General features: G+C 34.5%; 1 pseudogene; it reads left to right on the top strand.

Annotated features, from left to right (window-relative positions):
* LOC149531725 (zinc finger CCCH domain-containing protein 14-like) overlaps positions 1-16344 on the top strand; it is a 32698-nt pseudogene extending 16354 nt beyond the window's left edge.
* Positions 16345-21348: the final 5004 nt, after the last annotated feature.

The following is a 21348-nucleotide window of genomic DNA, read 5'->3' on the forward strand; positions in this document are numbered from 1 at the left end:
CTTTTCTACATGGTAGAGTTTGATTAAATTGCACCTTGAATCAATAGGTGACTATGCACAAACTTCAATTGGAATAGAACATGTAACTCCAATAGAACCTCTTACTGCAAATGATTTGAACAAAAAGAAGGAGCACAATCAAGCAATGTTGGAGATTGCCTTTGCACTTAGCTATGCTAAATATGATGATGTCAAAGACTATGACACTGCATTCAAGATGTGGAAAACCCTATTGAAAATCTATGGAGAAGATCAGAATGTCTAGAGAGCAAAGAGAGAAAGCCTAAGAGAGAAGTTTGATGACATGAAGATGGAGGAAGGTGAAAATGTTGCTTAGTATCCTACAAGAATAAAAGAAGTCGTGAGTGCAATAAGAAGTCTAAGTGGACAAGTGGAATATGAAACATCCATCAGCAAATACGTAAGAAATATGCTCCCTATCTATGCTCTAATAGTTTCATCCATCCAAGAGATAAGGTGTGTACAAGGGAACACACTAACTTTTGAAGGAATAGTTGGAAGACTTATTGCATTTGAGCTATCCAATTTTGACAATTACAGACCTGAGAACCTTGAATCTAATTTCAAGGCCAAGACAACAATAAAAGATACTAAGGAGGACACATCAAGAAAGAGAAGAAGAAAAGGAAAACATGTGTCTAGTGATAGCAACACAGATGAGGAAGATGTGGAACAGTTAGAAGCACTATGGGCTAGGAGATTCCATAGAGGTAAAGGCAAATTCAAAGGTAAGCTTCCTGTCATAAGTTTCAATTTTAATGAAGTAGGTCATGTAGCTATAAGATGCCCACATAAGAAACACTTTAAAGAAGGAAGCAAGTTCAGGAACAAAAGAGAATATGATAGCAAAGATTACAAAAAGAAAGGAAAGCGATGCTACATTGTTAAAGAAGACTCTGATGAAAATGATGATGAAATAGTCTATGTAGCCATGAAAGATGAATCAGACAAAGATGAAGATGAAGCAACAACATTAGTTACCTGTGTGAACAAGAATGACAAGTGGATCATAGACAATGGATGCTCACATCACATGATAGGAGATAAAAGTAAGTTCATTACCTTTACTAAGTATGATGGAAATAACATTAGATTTGGTAATGATGCCCCATATCAAATCAAAGGAAAAGGCTCTATCAAACTTATAGAGAAATTTTCATGTGATAATGTGTACTATGTTGAAGGATTGAACTACAACTTGTTGAGTGTATCTCAGTTAGGAAATGTAGGATGCAAAGTGAAATTTGGAAACAAAACTACCAAGATTTATGATATTGATAGAAATCTGATAGAAAAAGGTGAACAAACTAGGAGTAATGTATTTAACCTAGACATAGAAGAAGCAACATGTCTTATTGTTAGACTTGATGATGTGTGGTTGTGGCATAAAAGCTTGTGTCCTGTTAATTTTGATAATCTGATCAGCATTAGGAAGAACAAAGTCAAAAGATTGCCCAAGTTGAAGAAACTTGAAAACACAATGTGTAAACAATGTCAACTAGGGAAGATGACTAAATCTAGTTTCAAAAGCAAAGCATACACTTCCAATGAAGTTCTAGAATTAGTTCATATAAATTTATGTGGCCCAATAGAAGCACAAAGCTACCTAGGAGAGAGATACATAATACTATTTGTGGATGATTATTCCAAGATCATGACTACTATGTTCTTAAAGAAAAAATCTGATGCATTTCAAATGTTCAAGTGGTATTTGGCTAGAGTTGAGAAGGAAATAGGAAAGAACTTGAAATGCCTAAGGTTAGACATAGGAGGTGAATTCACATCAAGAGAATTAAAAGTATTTTGCAATGATAAAGGTATCAAAAGGAAAATATCAGCACCAAGAACTCCACCACAGAATGGCATTGCTAAAAAGAGAAATAGTTCAGTGATTGATTGTGCTAGAACCTTGATGATGGAGAAAAATGTTGCACTTAAGTATTGGAGAGAAGCTGTAAGTACTACAATCTACAGACTAAATAGAGTTCAACTCAAAAAAGGTACAAATGCAACACCCTTTGAATTATTGTATGGTCACTCACCTAATGTTAAACATTTCAAAGTGTTTGGTTGTAAATTCTATATTCTAAAAGACACTAGAAATGGAGAGTTTGATGCAAAAAGTGACGAAGGAATATTTCTTGGGTACTCCACTAAAAGCAAGGCATATAAGTTTTTGAATATTAACACTAACAGAATTGTGGAGAGTGCAAAATGTAAATTTTGATGAGCATGCAGAAGTTCAAGATGATGAGTCAAAGCAAATAGAGGATTATAGATTCTTTGTATACCTCTACAAAGGAATGATAACTAAAGACAATGCTGCAAATCAAGTTGGGAATCAGCAACAAACTTTGGTATCTATCAAGTCTTAGCCTATGAATGATGAGTTACATTCAGAAGCCAAGTTGCAAAATGTAGAAAATGAACAAACTGGTTCTAAAAATTGTATACATGAAAGGAATGATCAATTAGCAAATGGAGAAGAATGAAATGACTTTGACGCTAAAGGATCAAATATGGAAAGAAGGACTGAACCCAGATTAGCCAAGTATGTAAAAATACATCACCCTACAGACTAAATCATTGGTGATAAGGATACTAGACCAATGACAAGGAATAGACTCAGAAATGAATCATGTCTACTAAGCAAGGTTGAACCCAAAATAGTCAAAGATGCACTAGAAGATGATGACTAGTATAAGGCCATGAAAGAAGAAATAGATCAGATTGAGAAGAACAAAACTTGGTCTCTAGTTCCCAGACCAGCTGATAAGAATGTGATTGGTACCAAGTGGGTGTTCAAAAACAAACATGATGAGAATGGTGAAATGACAAGAAAAAAATCCAGATTAGTTTGCAAAGCCTATGCGCAAGAAGAAGGAATGGCTTATGGAGAGACATTTTCTCCTATTGCAAGAATGGAAGGAGTAAGAACATTACTTGCATATGCTACATATAAAGGTTTCAAAGTCTACTAGACAGACATGAAGTCAACTTTTCTAAATGGTATACTAGAAGAGGAAGTCTACATAGAACAACCAGAGGGGTTTGTTGATGAGAAGAACAAGGACATGGTCTGCAAAATACACAAAGCACTTTATGGACTAAAACACGTGCCAAGAGCATGGTATGAAAGGTTGCACAAATATCTTTTAAGGATAGGATTTGAAAGAATAGATGACAATAGCAATTTGTACATTGAATCTGAGAAAAATAAAGACATTTTGATTTGAGAAATCTTTGTTGATGACATAATATTTGGAGGAAAAGATGTTTCATGCAAAGATTTTGCAAATCAAATGAAGCATGAATTTGAGATGTCAATGTTTGGAGAAATTAAATTTTTTGTTGGATTACAAGTACATCAGTTGAAGAATGGCATATTTGTGACTCAATCCAAATACATCAAGGAAGTACTCAAAACATATGGGTTAGAAGACTCAAAACTAGTTAGTACACCAATGGCAACTAGAAATAAGCTATCCAAGAATGATGAGTCTACTGAAGTAAATCAGACATTGTATAGGTCAATGATTGGAAAGCTACAATATGTTATACATAGTAGACTAGACATTGCATTAGCTATTGGAATAGTGGCTAGATTTTTTTCCAATCCTAGAGAAAATTACTTAATAGTAGTAAACAAAATATCGAGATACCTTAAAGGAACTAATGACTTTGGTTTGTACTACAAAAGGAATGAGAAATTTGAACTGAGAGCTTACACTGATGCAGATTGGGGAGGTAACATTGATGATAGAAAAAGCACCAGTGGAGGAGCACTTTTCTTATGAAAGAGGTTGATTGGATGGACAAGCAAAAAATAAAGTTGCACCTCACAGTCTACTGCTGAAGATGAATATGTGGTAGCTACTATAAACTGCACTAATATTGTGTGGATCAAATATTTTCTGCAAGGTATGAAGGAAGAGGTAATTGAGCCTATGACACTTTATTGTGATAATACAAGTGCTATCAATACAGCAAAGAATCTAGTAGTGCATGCTAAAACCAAGCATATTGCAATTAAGTATCACTATGTAAGAGAGCTAGTGGAAGATAAACAAGTGAAGATGGAATATGTTAGCTCAAAGGAATAGATTGCTGATATCTTCATAAAAGCAGTACCTAAAGATGATTTTGAGTATCTTAGAGGTAAGTTAGGGTTGATACCCCTAGCTAAGGCTATTTAAAGAAAAATCAAGAATTCCCTACATTAAATAAGCTAAATGTTAAAGATTTTACACGTTGATATAGAGGATGTTTACTTTGGGATTCATGCCTAAAGTAATAGAAGTGCTGAAAACCTTAAATTAGTCACAAGAAAGGTGAGAGAGGGAGGAATTGACTAAATCTAAAAGAGCTACATCTGCATATTAAAGATGCTAATATGTCTTTGGCATTATTGTCAAAGAGGGAGAAGTGAACAACTGATCAAAAATTGTTAAAGATAAAGGATCAAAGAAGTAGAGGGAGAAGTGAACAACTGATCAACAACTATTGAAAATAAAAGATTCAGAAAAAGGTTGAATATAGACAACTGAAAAAATAAAGATAGATGGAGATTTTAGAGGTTGATCAAAATAGTAGAAGATGAACAATATAGAGGGAGAAAGACAAAGAACAAGGCTACAGTAGAAAAGAGGGAGAAGTTGAAATGAAGCAATCAGAATAGTAGAAGGAGATGTAATGTTACAATTTACTTTTGGCTTTTGACTTACTATTATAACCTAGTTAGTTTGTGGTTGAATAGTTTAGTCTGATGGTTGATCAGCTTGGTTTGCCATCAATGCCAAAGAGGGAGATTGTTGGAAATCTGATTGAAAAGCTCATTGTTGTTGAAGATCAAAGAGGGAGATTGTTGCAAAAGAATGTTTTCAATCATTGTTTTGCCATTGACATCAAACTTTCTATTTGTAGGAATGATATTTTCTTATAAGGTTCAAGCACTATCACTTAGTTGATTGATGAAGAGGATATGATCAACAAGATGTAAAAAGAGCACCTAAATGAAAGATTGTGTGATGATGTCATAATGAAGTGCAAGGATCAGCTAAGACAATGGTTAAGTAGCGTATTGATAACATGCTCAAAGATATAGAGGATGGTCACACTTAGACATATTGGAGGAAGAAGTTGCAACAAAGTTCATTGCAAAGTTTTAATTTTGATCATCAATTGAAGCCGAGCTAATTAGTTGAAGCTAAGAAAAATCTTAGTAGAAGTCGAGTAGAAGAAATTTTTAGTGTGTATTGAGTGATCTTCAAGTGTCAAGTAATCTTCAAGTGTCGAGCATCAGGAAAAACATAGTTGATGCCGAGTAACACAGTATGTGTCGAGCACTAGTATTTCAATAGTGCTGAGCTACTGCATCATTTCAAATAATGAAGATTCACCAAATCCAAGCCAACTTAGTGGTTACATTGAATTTTTTGAACAAGTTGGAGGATAAGGATGATGAGTTATTGGCACAAAATCTTATGTAAATCATTTTTGGGTGAATTCTAATGAATTATTCAAGAAGTTTCCAGAGGAAATAGAATATGGATTAGATGCAATGAATCCTACCTAATCCATGCAAATTGAAATTGAAGAAAAGAAGAATCAAGTAGGAAAAAGAACTCTAAGACTTCTATTTAAGAATTCATAGACATTAAAGAAGAAAAGGGTTGCTAATATTGTTGCCTCAGATCAAGTGTCAAATCTATGAAGATATTGAAAGGGTATCAAGAAGGAGACATTTAGGAGAAGGAAGAGTATAGAGGCTTTGCTTCTACAAGCGGTCATGAGGAGATGATTGCACTGGTACATTGAGTATGGAGACTCAAGGAGAAAAATCTTGAAAGATAAGGCAAGCATTTAAGAGTTGCAGAGATAGAAGGCCAAGTGAGGGTATGTGTAGAGAAGTGATCTGAGATCTGCAAGATAAGTTGTATGTTGTAGTCAGTTCAAGATTTTCTAATACTCTCTAGTAATTGTATTAGATCTAAAAATCCTATGGACTTAGGTTGGCCTAACATCCATTTTTAAATCCTTTAATAGGGTGACATTCCAAGTGAGTGTTCTAAAGTCCTTTAACTAGGCCCACTTCTAATAGGGTGGTTAAATCCTCTAACAAGGTCACATTTAACAGTGTGTGTTGTAAGCCTTTAACAGGGTAGGCCTTTCACAAGGCATCACTTCAGAAGGGTGAGAATTGAGTAGCATGTTACTGGTGGTCTTTTCCAAATTGGGTTTTCACGTAAATCACTAGGTCATGTGTTGATCTCTTGTGTGTTATGCTTGCATGTTCATTTATAGTAACTTTCTAATTAGATAAGTTAAAGATTGAATGAATGGATTCACCACATTTGGTAAAAAGTTTGAAAGGGAGATCTAGACCTTGAATAACTGATTCACCCCCCCCTCAGTTATTCTAAAGCAATTCTAACAGGATGATGTAGAATGAACAGGATGATGGAGAAGTAAGGGTTTTCATGTGTGAGAACCTAAGGAAGACAAGGAGCCAAGGGTTTTACTTCATCAAGTGACCTAAGAGAATATTTTGAATTGGCATTCAATGTAAATCATTGTGTCAAATGTGTTGTTGATTCTATTATGTTTCATGTTTAGATTTTTGCAAATGTATTTGGTAGTAACCTACAAAGTTTTAAATGATTGCATAATCTTATGGATGCATGCATGATGATAAATATTTTATGGGTTCACTAAACTATGAAAAGTTTTATTTGTACATCTAGACCTTGGATAACTAATTTACCCCCCCCCCCCCTTCTCTCTTAGTTATCCTAAAAAATTCCAACAATTGGTATTAGAGCCATCTTCTTAAGAGAACTAGTTTGAAGGTACTAGAAGCACAAAGATCAAGATGTGAAAAAGAGAAGTACCCAAGCTTAATAGAGATAACTTCTTTACATGGAAAATTTTGATGAAGCTACACCTTGGAGGACTTCGAGATCATGCACAATCTACCATTACTATTGAGCATGTTGATCCTATTAGAGCCCCAACTGCCGACAATATGAAATAGAAGAAATAACATAACCAAGCAATGTTGGAGATTGCCTCTGCCCTGAGCTATGCTGAATTTTATGATATCAATGGTCTTAACAGTGCAAAGAAAATGTGTGATGCTTTAACCACCATCTATGGAGGAGAAACTAATGTTCTAAGAGCCAAAGTTGAGAGTTTCAGAGGTATTTTGATGATATGAGAATGGAAGAAGGTGAAAATATTGCTCAATATGTCACAAGGATAAAAGAAGTTGTTAACGCAATAAGAGGAGCTACTTGCATAATAGATGATGATACTATACTAAGAAAAGTTTTAAGAACACTACTACCTATATATGCTATTAGAGTTTCTATAATTCAAGAACTAAGATGTATACCAAGGAATAATCTATCACTTGGAGGTTTGGTAGGTAGGCTCACTACTTTTGAGCTATCTAACTTTGGTAATTACAAACCTAAAAATATTGAATCTTCTTTCAAAGCTAAGCTAACAACTTGAAGCACTACTGGAAACAAGATTCCATAGAGGTAAAAGGCAAGTTTAAAAGGTAAATTACCTATCATTTGTTTCAATTTCAATGAGGTTGGTCATATTGCTACTAGATGTCTAGAGAAGAAGAACTATAGAGTGGTGACAGGTACAAAAGTAGAAGAGATGAAGACAACAAGGACTACAAAGATAAAGGCAAAAAGTCATGCTACATTGTTGAAGAAGAAATGAAAGATTAATTTGATGAACATGATGATGAAGTGGTGTATGTTGCAATGAAGGATGAATCTAATGAAGATGAGGCAACTACACTTGTGACTTGGGTGAACAAGAATGATAGATGGATCATTGACAATAGTTGTTTACATCACATGACTAGAGACAAAAGTAAGTTCATTACCTTGAATTGCTATGATGGAAATGGTGTAAGATTTGGTAATGATCCTTATTTGTTGAAATTTAAATAGGAAAGGTAAACTTCTGAGAGAGGGGGTCGGGGGGGGGGGGGGGGGGGGGGGGTGTCAATAATTTAAACTTGGACCCTTAAAAATTTCACCACACATCCATCTCATACATTCAATGTCAAAACTGAAATTACATGTAAAGCATGTATATCATAAACATATAAGCAAGTAAACATTCATACACATATAACATTAGATATGATTACCCAAAAATCCTCCAAGTGAGAAGGTAAAAATAGGGTGGGGATGACACTCACAAATTTTCACTACTACAGTAATAAAGTGTATCCAATGAAGGTTACAATGTTTTGATCATGAGACATGATCTACCCTATGAAAGGTCTTCCCTATTAAAGGCTTTCAAAGACTATTAGGTCTCACCTTGTTAAAGGATTTCAACACCCTATTAGAAGCATTCCTTGCTAAAGGACTTTAACTTAAAACTATGTAAGCACCATGTTAAAGGATTTCAATATAGCCTATTAGGACTACTCTATTAAGAGATTTTGATTGAAATCACCTGTTAAAATGTCTCAGTTTTGATCTAGTGGTTAGCACTTTATTGCCTGATAATAGATCACCTCTAACAATTGTCTTACTGATCCTTCTTGATCAGATGTCTCTTTTTTGTATACTCTTCTCTTTCCTCTATCTACTCTAATTGGTTCTTGCAATGCAATCTCACATCATTACTCAGCCACCATGAATGCTCTATTTTTGCATGCAAAATTCTCTATGCTTTACTTCAACACCTTACACACATGCTAGAGAGTTTAGGGTTTGTCCTCCTTAATAAGACTTTGGTGACTTAGGGTTAGGTACGAATCTATGACTGAGATTCATCCATTTTTCTACTTAATCCTTCCCATTTTTTGATTAGCTACATGTAATTGCATAGGGAATCCAACTTAAGATTTTTCCTTGTCTCCAAATTATCATAATTCATCCTTAAGTCAGCTCAAAAATGGTTTACATAGTTTTTTGTACCGTTACAAAAATATGTCAAAATAATCTTACTTAGCATCTGAAGTCTCTGATGCTCAGTATACACTAATCTTTCTACTATGACTTGACATCTATATCACTCAACATCGATTGTTTACTTGGCTCATGAATCACTCAACATACACTGTCTGCTCGGCACTTGAGTGACTTGACACATGAGTGGCATTGCACTCACTATGAACTCGACATGCTCTATAATACATACATGTTGTTCTTGGCATGTACTACTTGTTCGGTATGAACTGAGTAAATAAATTAAGTGTGTTGACACTCACTTGTCAAAACCAATATGAGATCAACAATCTCCCCCTTATAAATGAGTGTCAAAACCACTTGAGTATGAATTAATATCCTTAATCTCATGAACATAACATACCTATAACTCAAATTATATACAAAACTTCAAAATTTTCCAATAACTTGTATACCTCAAAAGTTGATAACTCCCCCTAAGTTGATATGTCTATTATGTATCCAAAATTATGTACTCCTATTGAGTAAATATGCCTCAATTGATACTCTTTGACTTCATGTTTTTTTGTGTTTTCTCCCCCTTAGCTTAATCTATCTTTTCTCTATTCCTTTTCCTTTTTTCTCTTATCTTATGTCTCCCCCTTTACTTACTCTCCTGCTATCTCCCCAAAATTCTTATTATCCCCTCAAATCATTTATCCCCCTTTTTGACACTTATGTCAATGGGCTATACACTTATAGTGTGTTTGTCCAAAAAAGATTTATGGACATCTAATATTATCTTGAGAACTACATCCTAGTTCTCACATGTTAGGTCTAATGACTTGATTTGGATAGCTAGCTCAGTAGCAAGATGGACTAGACCATCTAGGGTAGAAAGATTTAGGTCTTTCTTCATTAGGGTTTCAGCATAGCCTAGTTCCTTGTGCAAAATTCATAGGTAGTTTGGCACCTAATGAATTGATCTAACTTTGCAAGATCAAGATGTGACTTCTAGTTTCTTGGGTGAAGAGTGATGGATTGTACAATTTAGTGTACAATGAGAATATTTTATCAAGTACCTTCTTCACATCATCAACCTTAGTTGCCAATACAACTTGTGTCAGTACTTTATCACCTAATATCTTTTCATTTAAGTTGCTCTAAAATTTCTTGTATGACCATTCTAATAATTTTGGATTTTTATCTAGGTCGACATCACTAACCTATTCTACTATATTTTTTAGTTATTCCATCAGTGGCTTGGTCTCATTCAGAGTTGGCAGACTAAATGCATCTAAAAAGATGTCTTTTATATCCTACAATGCTTGCTTCTACCTATGCTCCCTTCTAAGAATTTCTCGATGCTTCTTCCTTGCTAGGGCTTGTTGGAGTATTCTTATTTGTTCTATGGTCATTATATAATTTTCATACTTGGGTAGAATGATTTCTTCATCAAGGATCACATTTCCATATTGAATTACTTCTTCAGCCTTTGATGAACTTGGGCTCTGCACTGAGATCTACAATGGAGCTGCATCTATGCCATGCTTTTGAAGAGCTTGAGTGGAAGGAGTGCTAGATGCTAGTAAGGTTACTTGGGCTTGGATGGTAACTTGCTCCTTCACCTTAGGTTTAAGTTCTACCTCTTTAGGCTTGCCCTATTCTACCACAATGACTTGACTTGCACCTTTTTCTTGTGTTATAGGTGTAGATGACTCTATTTGACCTATTTCTTGTTGTTCTATAGTAGTGGTTTGTACTTCCACTATATGCTTCTCAATAATATCAACCTTGTGTAATGTAGCTTTAGGTTCTTTTAATAAAGGTTGTACATGAGTGACTTAAGGGATGATAGAAGGTGGTTCTTATGGATTCACCTTTTTGCTTTCAGTTTCAGTTACTAATTTCTATAGTTTGTCCACACTGACCAGTACAAGATTATCGATCAAAATTTTTTTCCTATAGTGTGGACTAATCTAGGATCTTCTTGAGATCTTCCTCTATTAGGGGATTGATGTTCTAAGCTATGACATCAAAAACATCCTTAGCAGTTACTATTTTAGTATCCATACTTGTTACATGTTGAGGATTGACACTCAGCAATTGTGTGTCTTGCACACTCTATGCTTCATGCTGCTCTTCCTCGATTGTTTCCTTGTCATCTATCTACATTTTTGCTTCTCCCTCAACAATTTGATCATTTTTATCATCTTCTTCATCATCCTTGACCTCTATGGGTTCTTTCTCTCCTTCCTTGACTATAGTTAACCCATATGTTACTTTCCACATTTGAGTGGTCTTCTTAACTACATCTTCAATATTATTTTGTAAAATGCTAAAGGCTATGTATTTAGGTACAAACCTAACTACATATTTTTTTCTAGCCTTATCAATTTGTGCCTTAGTTCAGGAATTACTTGTGCTAGAGATGTTTATCTAATTTGTGTCTCCAAGTTCAAATAATAGTGCCATTCTGCTCAACTCTATCATATAAACTCTTTGGCATTGAGTTAGCAAGTTCTAGTGGGGTGGTTTTGAACTTTTCCATCATAGCATATATGGCTTCCTCCACTTGATTTTTCTCCACTTTACCTAAATTATCAAAATCAACATGTGTAAATCCTGACAAGTCTACACTATTCTTAACATTTTTACATAAATTTTAAAGATCTATTTTCTCCTATCAAATTTTTTTTGTGCAACATATTTCCTTCTTGGTCTCTTCTACTCTTGACCTCCTTGCTATGCTAGTTTGGTATTTTCCTTAGTCTTTTCAGCTATTGCAAATGTACTAGCTCTTTTAGTAGGTGCTATTGGCTTGGCTTGGCTTGGTATGATAGTCTTATTAGCATTTGCCATAAGTTGTGCCTTAGCCTTCATCTTCTTTGTATCAGTGGGTGTAGGTGCTTCCTTGGTTTCTTCTTCCTTGACACCTTCAGCTACTTCAGTCTTCTCCTATTCCTGTTGGTCTTCTCCCATACCTTTTATTAGTGCAAGAGGTGCTTGTGTTTGGGAATTTTCTTCCTCTTCACCTTCTTCTTTGTTTGCTTCCTCTTGTTCAAAACCCTCCCCAAATTTAGCTTTTAGCTTCTTTACTATCTTCTCCTTCTTCATTATAGAAGCTTTCTTCAATTCCATGATGATTTTGCACTTTGCCAACTCATAGTTTCCAAATGCCTTGGCATTTTTATCTACATCTTCTGCAAGTAAAGTTTTTATAGTTGTAGAGGCTTCATCCACATTTATTTCATATCCTAAGGGTCTCAACCATCTCACCCTTGGTGTAGTAGCTTGTACAAAAGTATAATTGACATCCAGTAGGAAAAAAATGTCTTCATAGTGTTTCTCTACTAGTGACACCAGTACAGTCTCTTCTTCATTGACTACTTGAATTCTTCAAATTAGCTAGTCATCATATATTCAAAGTTCTCTTCCAATTGCTCAATGTATTCACCTATTTGTACTACTAGTGATCTATTGGTTTTCCATGAAACTATTCCAAATGTAGGGAATGTGTTTGCAAATAAAAGAATATACATATAATTATAGAACCAAATTTACATTGTGCACTCTTTGTCTTTTTTATGGATCCTAGGTTCTCAACTAGTTGTTCCAATTATAGCTCTACTAGATCATATGTGTGATCTTTATTGACAATCTTGTATCCAATATCTATAGCTATATAGGGCACACTATTTAATCTACTAGTTTAGTAAGACTTGTGTGATATAACCCTCACAACAAACTCTATCAAAGGATCAATGATTGTGTCAATTGTTGTGTTTCTCTTATTCCATACAGCTCCAGTGTTCTTTTTAATCACCCCCTTAGAATCACTTCTCAATGTCTTAGGCTGATCTAGGGCTAGGTAACTAGTAACCCTATGGATTATCCTCTTAGTAATTTTCATAGGTCCATTATCCAGCCATAATGAACTATCATGAATTCGGCTAAGCACTATCCAAATCCATTCTATTTTAAACACATTTGGAAATTCTAGGTTTCATTTCAACCCTTTCCTCTCAATAATTTTGAATTATTATTTCAACTTGCCATTATCATAGAGTCTATTGTATTCTTCCCTAATCTCCATATCACCAATGCTACCTATCGTATAGTTATAACATTTTCTCACATCTTGCACCATTAAAACATTTGGTGGTATCATGGATAATGCACCAAAAGAGTCTTTCTTGTAAGCAATATCAGGAATAGCTTTGAAAATTGGTTACTTAACTTCATTACTTACTAATTAAACATTCAAAACTTCCTTTCCCTCTATATTTTTTGAACTAGATGTCATTTGTGTGAAACTAGGGTTTATGAACAATTAAATTGCATAGCTCGGCTCTTGATAAATACCTTATGAGATATGATGAAATGGTGTAGAATTGTTGCTTAGATCTTCTATAACTGCTTTGAATGGCTTTCCAAATCACCTTATGCTCTCCACGTTCTTTCTCAAAGTTGAAATGATGTGAAATGATTCAAAAATTGATCAAATACCCTTTGAAAACCATGCAATAAATGTTGAGTGCTTACACATCTGTAAGCTCAACATAAACCAATTTCAGGCTCACTCAACATCCATTATAAGCTTGACATCAACTAGCTAGTCTATTAGCTCAGCATCTTCTAGCATTTCACTCAGCACACATAGGAAATATTTCATGCTCGATAGTGGCATGAAAAACTTAAAGATTTATTTTGGATTTCTGATAACATCTTGCATCTTCATTCATGCTAATGTTATCTTTTTCAATACTAAATCCTTTGGAACTAATCTATGATATAACCTTATGAATATCAGTCCCACATACCTCTTCATTGCCTAGTTTGATGAGGTGTGATCACCTGACCCATTGGGTGAAATGATCCCTTCTCCATTTGATGTGCTACAATTATCTTTCTTCTTCCATGTCTTCTTCATTTAATTTCTAAAATTTTCAACATCTACCTTGCCTTTTCCTTTGTCAAACTCACAACTTGGTGCCTTTGACCATGTTGGGCAATACCTACTGATGTAACTAGTCTTCAAATAGCTAAAACATGTGGTTTGACTCAACCACATCTTGTAGTCACCTCTAAAGTGTGTCCCAATAAAATTATTAGGGACATGTCCATATTATTGACAATAATGGCATCCATATCTTGTATTATAATCCTAGTTATAATAGTTGTCATTGTTCCTTACCTTTCTTTTCATGTTTGATAACCACATGGGTTTGGATTTGCACTCAAAAGCTCTATGTCCATACTTCTAATAGTTGTAGCAATATTCGTCGAATCTTTTTGTGTACATGGACTTTGTTCTACATTCATATGCCTAATGACCTTTTTTTTTTGCACTTATGATAGTGAATCATGCTCTTATGATTGACATTCTAATTTGTAGCTTTGTTGCTACACACATTAGCAATATGTCCTTCCTTACCACAATTATGACAAGTAGGTTTTCAATTCTTACCTTTTTTGTTCCTTTCTATTAGTACCCATATGGACCCAAAATTTTGAACTTTTAGTTTTAGGTTTTGAATCTCTCTAAAGTACTTCAAACTTAGTTCAATGTGGTTTGAACTGGTTCAAGAGTTCAAAGTGGTTCAACATTTTGACATGTAGATTTAGAAACAAGATTTAGGTTCAATGTCTTCAAGTTTGATGACCCCGTGCAAGGGTATAGAGACCATTGAGTTTAGATTCAGACTTCATAGGAAGCTTCATCAAATTTAGCAAGTTCTTTCTAGGTATATCAATTCAAATTTTAGTATTCAAAGATACAGCCACATGGCTTGGGATTTCAATTATAGATAGTTTGGAATGTTCAAAAAATTGTCTCCTAGTAATATATGAAATAGATAAGAATTCTTTATGGTTGGTCAACCAAACAAGTCAAATAAAACTAGTGCTTCCTCATAGCTTTGAAAATACCCATTTCAAGCTTGTACAAAGACACATGGAGAATAATGATTCTTGAATATGACTGCATAGGAATGATGTGCTAATTGTTAGCAAGAATATCTATCAAACAAATGTGTGATGATAAATTGATTAAATTTTGTGTATTCCTTTCAACTCATTTAGAAGACAATGATAGCAATCTCTCACCATGCATATGGTTTGATAGTGAAGAGATACTTGGATCTCGAAATGCAAACAGATTTTCTCATATCTTCTCAGGAATCTATTAATTGAAGAATGTGAAAGGAACTGTCATTCAATCTTGATCCATTAATGCTTATGGATAATGCTTCAATAATAATAGAAAGCATGAAAATTGAACCTCTGATCTGGGCAAAATTGGAGGTAACATGAAGAGTGTTTGATAGAAACTTGACCCCCATTATTGGATGAATGACTATACATATATGTTTGACAGAGCGTCTGCAATGATGAATTGAAAATGTGCAGAAGTCCATCACTATATGAAAGCATTCGACTTGGGAAGTGAACATCGTGCTTCAAAACAAATGTATGTATCTCAGCCTCAAAACATAAATATAGTGAACTTTGCATTGAAATCTTAAGAAAGTGTTCATCAACGAGAATACCATAGAAGCCATGCAAAGATGACACCCGTGGGGTAAACTAAACTTCAATATTAAAATTCAAAACATTCAAATCAGACCTAGTAGCATAAATGTTGGAGGAGCTACAACATTGGATGTGATAGGATCCACATGTATTTGGAAAGGTTGCATAAAAAGAGTCAATATCGGTTGGTTTAGGAAGAAAATCAAAGCCTTGCACCAAGCTTTTTAGTACATCTAGATGCCCATATGGGGACAATTTCCATTACCTTCATTATGTTACTGGTGGACTCATTTCTGTATCTTAGTTGTCAAAGGTGACAAACACATTAGGAATCTCAAGAGAAGCAACAAGATTCACCCCCAATTTTTCACTATTAGAGAAGATAGGGTATAAGACATGCTTTTGTAATAGTTATAGCAGTTCTGAGGGATGTAAGTATGGAGATAAGTGCCATTTTGCCCATGGAGAAAAGGAGTTCAGAAAAGAAAGTGTGGTTCCAAATGGGGCAATTGCTGCAGCAAATTTTGGCACTTCATCAAAAGCAAACATAAGTATCACTACTGCTTATTATGGTGGTGTAATTGGCAAAGATGGTGTAAACTCTAAGCACATTTACCATGTAACTGGGGTGAAGTTGACAATAAAATACCATGACTCGGATCCTAATTTGAAGATGATTGAGTTTGAAGGTTCATTTGACAAGATCAATCAAGTCACAACCATGGTTCATAAGTTAATTTTAAAAATTGAATTAATCCAGAGAAAACAACCTAGAAATTCTCAACAAAGTCACAAAACCATGGCTTTCAAATTGAGAGATGTGAATAGTGCAAATGATCCAATCGGATTTGATATATGTTAAACACATGATTTCGGAACTTGAATAATTATGTTTACTTTGCTCCAATTCTTATGGAAGGTCTCATTGAAACTTTGGAAGGTGACAAGAGGAAAGTGAGGTTGAACATTTTCCCCATTATTGAGTAAATGAACATGACCTTCTGTGTTTTCAAATTCCCATTGGCATGTATCGATGGTCATAAATGGTTTTAATTGTCAAGCAAAAGAGATGAACAATGTGTGGGAGGCTTTACCAACTCTGAATGGGTAATATATAATATAAGTTAAAGCTTTATTCAACGACATTGGAGCAAAAAGGTAGCGTAATCATAGCTACAATCTTGTTCATGATAAGAAGTTTTATGGTCATCATTAATGAAGCCTAAGTATTCTGCTTCTGAGTGCTACAGTAATGCCACTGGAAATTAAGAAACTTCTGATGATACCAAAATAGAAGTATGGATAGTTTGGAGGTTTCATCTAGAGTTGATACCAAAGAAATCAAATAAAATTTAAAAGGCTAAACTATATGCCAAATGTCCAAAGAAGCACATATTTTATATAATGTCTGGACAAATTTAGGTTTACTCAGAAAAGAATAATCTCACCACTATGGCCCACTATTAAACTTTAAGGACACATTTTCCCATTATAAAGTTGCATTTATATTATGAAAGAAACATTATAAATATCACTCTTTGAATAAAGAAAGGGGTCCAGGAAAAGATAAAGTTGTAAAGACACAAGAATAAACATATTTTAAAAGGGGGCAAGTTATAAAATCTTTCAAGATTTAGTTAAGGAAAGGGAAGAGTTTTTATGGGAATGAAAAGATAAATGAGCCAGCAGCAACACGGCCAGGGGTTCCATTCTTTTTCTACTTCCAGACTATAGATTGACTACTCCAAGAAGGGAGGAGTTTTTCCAAAATCATTCCATTTTCTTGAGAGGTCATGAGAGATAGAGCATGGGTAGATTTTCCTTTTCTAAACTGTGTGTCTAAGATAGAGATAGGATTTTGGTGATTGATGTAATATTGTGAAAAGATTTTTTGTTTTTCTTTAAATAATGGTTTGGTTGTAACATGTGAAAGAATATTTATGGTCTTTTACAATCAAGGAAGGGAGGCTAGAGGTTAAACACATTAAACTTTGATTATAATGTATTTTTCCTTCCACTGATCATGATTTTTACATCATTTTCAGTTTTCTCTAAAATTACATTCTGGTATCATTGTTTCCTTGTTACACTATCATTTCAAAAGATCTTTCAAAGCTCTAATTTTAATTCTCTCAAGAGGATGGAGGACATGTTTTTTTTTTAATTATGTAATGTGGTGTTCAACAAATGAACCTTGTGTCATCTTTTGTTCTTTACTTTCTTATAAGGTTTATGCATCTATGTTGTATTTACAGATAGATACTTGATATCCTTTTGTGCTTTCTGGCTAAAAGAATCCACAATTTATTCATTATATATCTTATATGGGGAGCTATGCCTGATAAAATTCAAAGGAAGGTTATCAATCTAATGATAACCTATCCAACTATTAGTGTCGATTAGTCCTTTCACTTGGGCATTCAAGGTTAGATTTGCACACATTTTCTTGGAGGACAATCTGTTCACTAACAAATTTTTGGCAACTCTATTGGGGAAAGGAAACAAAGATCATTGCCTAACATTTGTTTCCTTAGTTTTATGGTTATCTTCATGTGTAGGAGATTGGTGACTCCATGTTTTGAACTAGTTGAATCTTTATTTTTGGAGTTCTAGTGTGTGTTATGGTTGTGGTTGCAACTCAGCCATGGGGGGCTTGAATTAGACCATTTGCCTTGGCCCAGTATTCAGCCTTACCAAAAAGATCATGGGAATACCTTCCCAAGTTTCATGAAGAAAAAACACAAGATCTAACTAATCACATCAAATAATTTACTGTTGCATGTGGGATTCTTGGTGTATAGGAAGTAGATGTGTTCATCAGACTATTTGTTCAAAGCCTTGTGGGAAAAGCTGTGAAATGATTTCAAAATTTACAAGATGGATGTATCACAACTTGGGATGATCTTGAGGGGAGATTCCTTGAGAGATTTCAACCCACAGTTGATTCCTATCAATTGTTGGTAAATATTATTCAAATTCAGATGACAAAAAATAAATCTGTAAGGGAGTTTATTGATAGATCTAACTGGGTGTTGGTAAGATTCCTCTAGCCCACCAACCTACTGAAAGTAATCAGGTATGCTTCTTTATTGCTGCTATGGATGTTGAAGTCAAGTTTTTGTTACAACACCTTGGAGTGCAAATTTTGGGGACACACAAAAGGAAGCAATTAGGTTGGATGATGCCTTGATTCTTAGTGGTATGAAACCTATAAAGACTCCACCAATAGAAGAATACCTTTGTGGACAACAATACTACATTGAGAAGGAAGCTACAAAGAAGAAGCATGTTCTGGAAGAAACTAAATCCACTCTCAATGTTCCCCTCTTTTTAAAATCTAATTTTTTTTAATGATGAAGATTTTTAAGAACCCTTGTTGGCTGAAGATAATGTTGTAAAGATAATAGGATTCTACTACTGACATATTAAAAATAATGAGGAGTGTGCTGCTCAATTAGACAAACTAGTGAACAGCTTGAATCTACCAAGTGCAAGTAAAGAACTTGTTGCAAATGAGTCAAATAAAGAGTTATCAATGGCTACTTTTTTCCCAAAATGTCAAGGTTGTTCTTCTGAAGTTGCTAATGCCCTCTCTATTATTGATTTAGATCAATGTGATATGGTGCATCAACAAGAGCAAAAACTGATGGATAGCAAAGAAGGGTATGACACTCCTCTCTCTAAATCTTTCTCATATGTACTACATCAAGAGGGATGTTTGCAATCTAAAGTAGTGATGAAGCAAGGAGATCTTCCAAAGAATATGGTGGATCAAACTATGTAACCTTTGGTTTTTTCAACAAGCACTAATGATAAAATGCCTTCACAAGTTAAAACATCCATGAATTTTGATGAAGCAAAATTGCATACTATGGTACAACATTTCATTCCTACCATATTGCAAAAAACACAAGTGGAATCTAACCCGATGAATGTGAAAGATCAATTAGAAGAGTTCTATGATGAGTTGTGGCTATTCAAAAAATAGAGTTGGATCAGCATATGCATGTGTCTTTTTAGTTTGAAGATTGGCAATGAAAGAGTCATCAACAAGCAATGGTATGGAGCCACTCTATTGGGACATGGTTTGCTGATGCGAAAAGGCTCCTATTTCTCCCAAGCTACAAATGGATTCACATAACATCTTCTTTCTTCTGGTTCTTATGGTAGGTTCTCTTCCTACCTTTGTAAATATTGTAAATAGGTTTTTGTGGTGCATAGTTTAGCTTTCCTTGTTTTAGTTTGTTGTTGTTTTGGGTTTGTTTCGATGTTTTAGCTTGCTTGTTTTTTCCTACTCCCCTCCACCCTCTCTACAAGTAGTTCCCAGTATTCTTTTCTTGTTGACTCTATTTCCCAATGCTTAAGGCACTCATCCTTGCCAGAGATAGTTGGATTTCTCTATTTTTGCATCAAAAATAGTCCCTTAGTTAGAGCCCCTATTAGTACCCATATTGACCCAAAATTTTGAACTTTTAGTTTTAGGTTCTGAATCTCTCTAAAATACTTTGAACTTAGTTCAATGTGGTTTGAAGTGGTTTAGGAGTTCAAAGTGGTTCAATATTTTGACATACAGATTCAGAAACAAGATTCAGGTTCAATGTCTTCAAGTTCGATGACCCAGTGCAGGGGTATAGAGACCATTGAGTTTAGATTCAGACTTCATGAGATGCTTCATCAAATTTAGCAAGTTCTTTCTGGGTATATCAATTCAAATTTCAGTATTCAAAGATAGTGACACATTTCTCAGGATTTCAGTTATAGATAGTTTTGAATGTTTGAAAAATCATGTGCCTATGTCTGCTAGCAATATATGATACATATAAGAATCCTTTCTACTTGGTCAACCAAACAAGTCAGATAAAATTGATGCTTCCTCATAGCTCTGAAAATATCCTTTTCAAGCCTGTACAAAGACATATGGAGAATCACGAGTCTTGAATATGACTACATAGGAATGATGTGTTAACTGCAAGCTAGAATATCTATCAAACAAATGTGTGATGATAAATTGATTAAATGTTGTGTATTCCTTTCAACTCATTCAGAAGATAATGATAGCAATCTCTCACCATGCATATGGTTTGATAGCAAAGAGATACTTGGATCTCAAAATGCAAATAGGTTTTCTCATATCTTCTCAAGAATCTATTAATTGAAGAACATGAAAGGAACTATCATTCAGTCTTGATCCATTAATGCTTATGGAAAATGCTTCAATAATAATAGAAAGCATCAAAACTAAACCTCTGATTTGGGCAGAATTAGAGGTAACATGAAGAGTATTTGATAGAAATGCGACCCCCATTATTGGATGTGTTGGTGTTTGAAAATGTTGGAGGGTTTTCAATTATCCCCATGAGAATATGACATATCTAGGGGTAGCTAACTCCCATTCTTAACATATCATTTCAGACATAGGGCCAACTATAAGGCTTGACCCTTCTTCTACTTCAGGCTCTACTAAACCTAGGCGGGTAGACCTCAGATTCAAATGATACCGTACTAGTGCAAAAACATATCCCTGAATCTATTAAGCAAATTTTACCCTTATTTCTCCTAATGACTCATGAAATGACACATATCTATAGTAGCTAAATGCAAAGCTGTGAATCTCATAAGCTAAGTGAGGGTTAAACATTTAGGTCCTTCAACATGAAAGGGAAAGAACGTTTGATTAATAATGTTGATTTCAACAAACCCCTAATATGCAACAATAAGACCTAATGATCCTGTAACCGATCAGTGCCTTATCTATTGGGCAAATCCATGAATCAAATGCATGCATATGGATATCTAATACTTATGTATATATTTAGATATATGATATATTTATTTACCTTGTAAATAAACATGTATCCTCAATTTG

The sequence above is a fragment of the Cupressus sempervirens genome, chromosome 11 (assembly GCF_028749045.1).
Source record: "Cupressus sempervirens isolate cs-2001-9-10 chromosome 11, ASM2874904v1, whole genome shotgun sequence".
In the NCBI taxonomy this organism is placed as follows: Eukaryota; Viridiplantae; Streptophyta; class Pinopsida; order Cupressales; family Cupressaceae; genus Cupressus; species Cupressus sempervirens.